Here is an 8889-nt window from a genome sequence, read left to right on the forward strand (position 1 = left end):
CGATAGCTTAAAACCACAGGCACCGCGATAATGGCGAACGATAGGTGCGAAAGTACCCATAACTACGTGTGTGTCCCAGGCGTGAAATCATCGTAAAAACGCAGAGCTGATTTTCTCGCTTGGTTATTTTTACTCGTCCTCTTTCTTCCGGGCCATGCGACATTTAAAATACGTTACGAAGAAGAGAAATTAAGCTCTCGCCACCAATGGAACACCATGACTTTCTTGCTATTTCTACGATTATTTCAAACGAGATATAAAAATGTGTGCCAGTGTATTATTATTCAGCCAATAGTCAACGTTATTTTTCCATGAATTGGATGTTTGCATAAGAAGATCGGGAGAAAGTAAAATGCTCATGCTCATATCTAAGAATGCTTTCGCCTAGATTTTCCACTTCGAGACGAAGAATTTTCAATGGATCCAAAAGTCATTAGCAATTTCAACAATTGTCTCGGTGTCGCATATCGATATATAATTGAAGTAATATATTATTAATAATTCTTAGATGTATTATTCATATTATTCTCAGTACATCGAGAATTATGCAAGTACATTCATTACCTTACGAATATAAAAGTGAATTTTTTGATGGATATGGACTTAAGTTATAATTTCAATTATACAGGTGTACATATGAAAATTTAAACTTTAACAAATAGTTGTTCTTCTCTCTCTATCATCGTCAAGAAAAATATTTAAGTAATTATAATAATAATAATAATAATAATAATAATAATAATAATAATAACGATCATGATATGCTGCATAATTATTTATGAAAATATTAGTACCTACACATGTAGGTGTATGAAAAATAATTCATTCTCTGCTTTTCAAAAGAGTTTGAAATCTCAAAGCTCATTAGGAAAGACTTTTTTTAATCTTTAAAAAAAAAAAGATTTAACTCAGAAATTAGTTCGCAGTATGATTCGAATAATGATTAAAAATTATTTTATTGTAATCAATATGATAATAAACTCAAGAAATATCTATACTTTAATTAAATAACGACTAAATCTTGTTTCATATGGCAAAATAATTTTAATATTAACGTAGTAATAAAAAAAAAAATTTACTTATATTTCTTTATATTAAAATTGTTAAATAAATAAATAAATAAATAAATAAATAAATATATATATATATATATATATATATGTATATTAAATTGTCTTATTAATCACAGATTCAATGCAATCATTTTATACATTAATAATTATAAACAAATTTATGAGAATATAAATAAAATTTGCTCAATATAGTAATGATATAAAAATCGTGAATTGTATGTTATGCCGTTTAAGATTTACTCGGAAATAAGTCGAGAAGAGGCTTAACTTTCAAAATCGCTATTCACTGTCATTTATGAAAAAATCAAGTTATCAATAAGCTTCGGAGCTCTTTCCTTCTGTCGCCCTTTATCTCCGTGGAAATCTCCGTGGAAATCTCCGAAGAAGGTAAGCTCCTCCAGTCAGATTTCGCAGAGGCAGCAAGAAGAGAGGAAAAAAACATTTTATACGAGATGTACATGTATAAAGAGGAGAAGGGGATAGTACTCGCGTGACTTGTTACGAAAGTTGTACGCGGGAGTTTTAACAGAAACACCACCGACTTGACCTTTCGGAACTAAAAAAATAGCTTGTTTCTTTATTTTGTCATTTTGAGCTTACTTTATCTTTTCCCACCACTGGCTCACTCAAACTTATTGTCATCGCTCTTTCTCCCCCCCCCCTCCCCTCCACCACCCGCAAACCCGCCTTCGCCTACCAACCCTCGCCAACTATCTATTTTATTTAACCCTCTCTCACTCTATTCATTCTCTCGCTTTCTCATATTTTTATTACTTTATCTTGGTGCGCCATAAGAATATGAAGGTTAATAAAAAATACTTAAAATTCACGAGTCATCGTCATCTTTTCTGCTGTTCGATAGGTACTAAAAGGAGCCGTCAAATGTAGCGTAGATGGCGCTACGTGTCATCAAGTTTTTACTGCTATGTGTTTTCTTTGACTCAAAAACTGAAAACAAATTGGAACAGACGAATAGCACACACGAATAGCACTATACATCTCGGTTTGAAAAGATAATTTTGTTAAAAAGCCTTCTAGAAAGTGATTATTTTTTTTTTTTAGGATTCGAGTTTCATAATGAAGTCTTCGTATACATCGTTTTGAAAAAAAGCTAGTAAACTACGTTCTTATGGTTTGGAACTTAAAATATATACTCTATATCTATAGAATTTAGTACGTTCTTACATATTGTTTTTTGTAACTTCTACAAAAGTATGTTTAATTCATTGTATATCCTTGAAAATGTTTAATTATAAGCAAATTTCTTTAATTTTGGCTTGAAATTAAATGGTTAATAAAAAAGAAATAATATTGTTTATTTTCCTTACCTTAATAGTAACCAAAAAATTTTAGGATGATTTTTCAGAGCTAATTTATTTCTTATTATAAATTAAATTCAAAATACAATTTCTGTACATTAACATAAACATATAAGATTGTTAATTGCCGCCATTATTACTTGTTTAATTACGGAAACATTTTCAAATACTATTATTCAGTACTATAATAAACGTTATTTAGTTTTAGCTTTTATTCGCGGTAAAATGGCTAATTCATTTGATTTGCATTAAAATTTTATAATTTTCTTCATCAATTTTTTAATTTTTAAAATTTTATGCTTGCAAATTTAAAGTAATAAATAGATTTGCGATATTAATAAAATTATAAATATACTGCAAATGAAACTTAAGTTTTTAAGTTGAATTTTAAATCATGGCAGTTTAAAATTGGTTTTCAAATTTTATTAAATCACATATAAATAATAAAATTTCCAAAGTACTAAAAATTTCTATAAATTTTATATTTCATAATAATATTGTTGCAAAAGAATATGAAATTTTATTATTAGTTTCAATATATTAGAAACACACACACACACATTATAATTAAGTAAGTACAATTATTTCTCCATGAAATTGTGTTTGAAATGTACACACAGAAATTCCAAAGGAATAATGTTATTAATTTGTCTGGAGATAATTATAATATAACGAAGGAAATAGATATAATTTAAAAATACAAGAAGTATTAAATTCTCTAATTAAATGAAATAAATAATTTGTAATTATTAGCGAGCATAATTGCGTCTCTCGAATGTTGGAATATTTATACGGCAATATATTAAACGCCTACATTATTTAATACCGATGATATTTATTACTCTAGAAAATTTAATTAAAATCATTAAACCGAAAATCCTTTTTCAATTCCATTCCAATGTTTATTCAATCTAAAGAACACTTTACAGTTCACTATACTACATTTGTATGAATACTTCATTATTTAATATAATACAACATAATACAACATAATACTTGTATACTTAAAAATACTTGAAAAATAAAATGATTATAAGAGTAAATAAATAGCAAAAGTCAAAGAGTTTCTGGTGCGTTTGAGCACACGCTTATGCCCACTCGAGATTCCTGCAGACCTGCAACAGAGAACATTTGAGAGCGAATTGGAAGATACTCGTGCGCAATACTAAAAATGGATAAAAAATATATTTATAAAATTAAAAACGTTCTCATTACATTTATATGCATTCCAATTATATTATTATAGCTTTCAAATTACTTTTGATTCTGTTTTATTTATCTTGTATTATTTGATAGGATTTTTTTTTTATAATAAATTCAGGGAAAAATCAGGTGATAAAGAGAACTGGCTTTCTCAAACTTAAACACTGTACTTCCACATTCAATATATCCTCATGAATATATTCGTAATAATAGAATTGGACTTTTACTATAAATTACAAACAACAATTGTTTTAATTAGAGGCACTTTGAATGTAATAACATTAATTTACAATTCCTTTTATTCATTCAATATGGACAAATATTACCTTAAATTTTTTCTATAAATGCAATTAAATTTTTTTAAGATTCTATTAAAACAACTATTCTTCAAAAAATAAAATTGAAATTTTAGACCTTTAATGCGTATTTAAAGTGTTATTTAAATTTTTAAATTAATTATTTGATTCACAAACATTAATGTATACTGTTTTAATTGACAGAAAAAGAAATTTTCTTACGTATCAAAATAGTTGAAAAAGATACCTTATATGTACATGTATTGCTTAAATTGCTTAAATTGTATAAACAGAGAATTCGTTTTCTCATTCAGCTCAGGATAATTCGACTAGTAACTCCATTTGGGAAAAGAAAAGGCAAGTTGATGCGATCTCTTGTCTTTTTTTCTTTATGACGATTTATCCTCTAACGTAATAGGAATAGTAGCTTTGTAATAGTTCCACTTACCCTACATACCATTTGGTGCTTTTAACCGCTATTTCGATTTTTCAGATATAATATTTAAATATTGCCAATTTATTCTTTACAATACATTTGCTTAAAATCAATAAAATCGATATATTCATATTTAATTATCTATTGATAGGTTAATTTTGTTACAATAGCCTTAGATACAGAAATATAAAATATTTTAAGATAATTCACATGTAATTAGCTTTCGATAGTACTTTGTTTAATCATTACAGCTTTATATATTTATGATAAAACTGTAATAAATATGCTAGTCAATTGATATGAAAATTTTCTAATAGTGAGTCTTAGTATAACATTCACAGTCAATATTACTCGAAATTTACTTTAAAAGTATTTTCGATAAGCATGCCTGATTACATGTTAAGTATATAAATTTTTATTAGAAATAATATTTAATATGAGATCCTTAGAACATAATTTAATCTCCGTGACATTAATAATTCAACTGTCAAATTCACAATACTATAGGATCGATAAATTTATATGTAACAAAATTTTTTAATATTTATTCGTTAAAACAATCTTCAATAATATTAAGAAATTTAATACAAACGCCACTCGTTTAATAATAATTCACATAATTTCATTCTCATACAAAATTATGTCGCTTAACTCGTAATAAAGTACGAACCGGATGATCTTAAATTATTTTCATTTTAATATTGAGATTTTATTCTCAAGCTTATTTATTTTTATTTATTGATGACATAAGTATTATCCTCATATAAGTATATAAATAAAGTCGCATTACAAATGAACATTAATACGATTTTTTATCATCTGGTCATCTAAAATTAAATTCTCTTATTGAAGATACCATGAGGAGTGTGTTAGAGTGCCTGGCTTTAATAAAAGTTTGGCATTACAATTTTCGAATGTCAGAGCTCTTTTATACAGTACTTCCGTATGAACTGAGCATTGGAAATTTCAACTCTCGGCGATATAATATGAGTGTAAACGATAAAATAAATTTATTCATGAAAATCATGTTCTAGATAAGAAAAATACTTATTATCGTTGATCGCTTCTTAGGGAAGACTACTAAATATTCTTAAGACGGGAATAAGAAATAAAATAAAATGTAATTTATTATGAAAGGAAAGCGATAATGATTAGATTGGCCTTGAAATAAAAGATTGGATATTTTTAATATTACATCTAATATTTTAATTACAGTAAATTAGACATACGATTGCGGCATTCATTCCTAATCCACATAAGTACTCGATTAGGAAAATTTTACATTATTGTCATACTCACATACTAGCTGTTTCATTTCCATTTACCGACTATAAATGAAGCATAACAACAGAATTGCATTCGTTTACGCGACATGAATCTTCTTAACGTTAAAATAGGGCCAATTTATAATTCAACCAAACCAACAAGTCAAAGAGTGAAATATTGAAATTTATTCGTACCTGAAAAGTAAGCGAATCGAGAATTAACTTATCCGTGACTGTTCAAGAATCCCTCCCTCCCTAACCCGCCCCCTCCCCACCACCAATCCCCATTCCCACTGGGCAAAATAAGAGTCCTGTATCACAAGAAGATATAATCGCGTCCATGGATAAAAACACGCTCGCGCATTTTCCGTTTAAGTTTTTCTCCTTCGGAACTAAGCTGCTCCCATTTTCTAGACGTTTTTCTTGCCTCCCCACCCTACCACCCTCGCCAACGCCACGGTCCCCGCGCACAGGCAACAGCAGCGCCGAGCTTTCCTAATCGAAATTCATTTCCAGGTTATATACGAAAGTGCATTATTCACTGATCGTATTACAGCTGTTCTAAGGTTTCGAGTGTTTCTCTATCTGCACTGCGGCCCCGTTAAGCGCATTCTATACTCCGCATCTCTGTTTTCGTGCGCGCTATAACTGCAATGATTTCCCCGTGGAAAATGCAATTATTTTGCGCGCGAACCACTTACGAAAACATTTAACTTTACAATCGAATCGCGAGACCTTTGCTTAATGAACTGATGTATGACGCGAAAGCGAGAAGGGAGGGGCTTGAACTTCCTCTCTGTTGGAATGTAACGCGACATTACAATATTGCAATAACGACTCTCTTGGGCTGATAAATGAAAAATATTATATCGATACTGTTTCACTCGATTATATTAATAATAGTTTAACGTTATTGTGTTTTTAATTATTTTTATACTTTTACTTTAGCAAGTAAAATGCACTGTGCACTCGTATCAGATTATTATTTTTCTCACAGCTAAAATTAAGATGAAGGACGCGTTGTGACTAATTAAAATTAAAATAAAATTAAAATAAAAATATACGTATAGATTTTATTTTACAATTACTTGTATTCTTTATTATGACTTGATATTCTACCGAATATATCAAGTAGACATAAAATTATTACAAATATCGGACAATTAAATTAAGTTTATAAAAAAGAATAAATCGTAAAAAGCGTTTCTGTTCGGGTATACATGTCAAATTTTTTTATACATGAGCTTGACTCAAGAGATTAACTTTTATAAGGAATTATTCATGTAATCGCTCTTGTAAAATGCTCTTGTCTATATAAAAACTTCCACGCGAATGGCGCTTTCCCCAGTTTACTTATCTCAAATACGTATTTTAATCATATAACTTTCAAATTAACGCGTAACCAACATATGAGCCTCTAGTGATTAATTAACTAAAATATGAGATGAACGATATGATAGATATAAAACGAAAATATATTATTATTCATATCCACTAATATTAAGCTGATTTATTTTACACTTTATTAATGATTTCATTACATTTATTAGTTTATTCTATAATTATAAATACACGTAGTGTCTTAAAATACGGAGCACATAAGCCTCTTAGGAAAAATTAATCACTATTTACTCGATATGCATACATAAACAAGGTTTTAATAAATTGCAACATTAATTATAATTAGATAGATCATTCTATCCTATCATTTACTTTATACAATAATTTTTTAAATAATTGACAAAAAACAATTGTCAACTATTAGGAACTGTTTTGTAATATCAATTTTTCATAATTGAAAATATATTATAAAACTATAATAATAAAGATAATTGTAATATATATATATATATATACATTACTTCAATAAATGAGAAAAATATTATTATAAATTGAGAAAAGTAAGTATCTAATCACAAGTACATTTTATATAAAACTACTTCAAGAATTACATTATTTTATATATACATATATATGTATATAAAGTAATTGCACTAACTTATTAATAAGTTAACTCCGAATTGTCATGTGTTTTTAAACAACAACAAAACAGTAAACGTATATTTTCTTTCCCCCGTCCACTTGCTGAGAATGGGGCTTCGCACAGGAAATAAGGGGCCAATTAAAAGAAAAAGTCCTGCATCCCGTACCACCGCGAAATGGCTTAGTCTATTTCTACCGCCGATGAAGAAAAAGTGCAGAGGAAAGTAATGGGTCCGGTGAGGGGAGGGGGTAGGTGGTAGGTGGATAAAAAGAGAAGCGATACAATGAAGGGAAGAATAGAATGAAGGAAAGGATGGCGAGGGGAGCCAGAGAATTCGACCGGATCTGAACAGAAGAGTGCTAGCCTCGTCTAATTGGCTGGAGACTCGATTATATCAGGTCGAGTTGGCATTTTCCACTATCGGTAATGTATTTCCTTAGGCAGCACACGTTTTCCCGTTAAAACTGTGCCAAATAAAAGGATGGAATGGGGACAAGTAGCTTGAGGAAAATCGTAGAAAGTCTAGCCAAAATATCCAACAAAATTCTCGGCCTTTATTTTTCTATGTTTAATGGGAAACCAAAATATGGCTGCTATCTTGGGATTAAGATTCTCGTATGGATATACGACGCAGCGGTAACTCAATTTTAACAATATAGCAGTGAAGAACGATATTAGGGAAGAGAAAGTAAGATGCAGTGTTGAATGTCGCTCATTCATGCACACGATAAAATCACTTGAGAATATTGATTAAATGTCCTAATCCAGCTAGTCGCGCTGTGTCAACTGTTTACTAATTGTTGTGTTTCCGTTGCATCAACATTACAAAGTTCAAGTATTGTATATATATATTCTAATTTCATACCTTTATAACTAAAATAGTAATTATAATATTCGTTGTTGAAAATTCATAACAAACCTTGGAATTGAATAAATTCATGTAAAACGAAAGAAATAATCATATTATAAAATAAAAATTATATTGCTTATTATTAAAGAAAGTAAAAATTATTGAATGAGACCATTGAAATATTCGATTATGTAGACTGAACATGAAGCAAATTATATCTACATACTTATTACAATCAATTTGTAATTGTTCAATTTGTAAGAATAAATGAGTGAATACAAAGTCAAAAAAAAAAAAAAAAAAAGAAAATAAAAATTTTAATAATTTTATAATTTATAATACATTTATAGCACTACACATTCAAGAGAATTCTAATTCTTTTCTGTAATATATAAAATATTTTATTTAATATTACGATTAGACTTAAATTATTTAAATAAAATATTCTAAATTTTTATAAAAA

The sequence above is a fragment of the Ceratosolen solmsi genome, unplaced genomic scaffold, assembly GCF_000503995.2.
Source record: "Ceratosolen solmsi marchali unplaced genomic scaffold, CerSol_1.0 scaffold61, whole genome shotgun sequence".
NCBI lineage: Eukaryota > Metazoa > Arthropoda > Insecta > Hymenoptera > Agaonidae > Ceratosolen > Ceratosolen solmsi.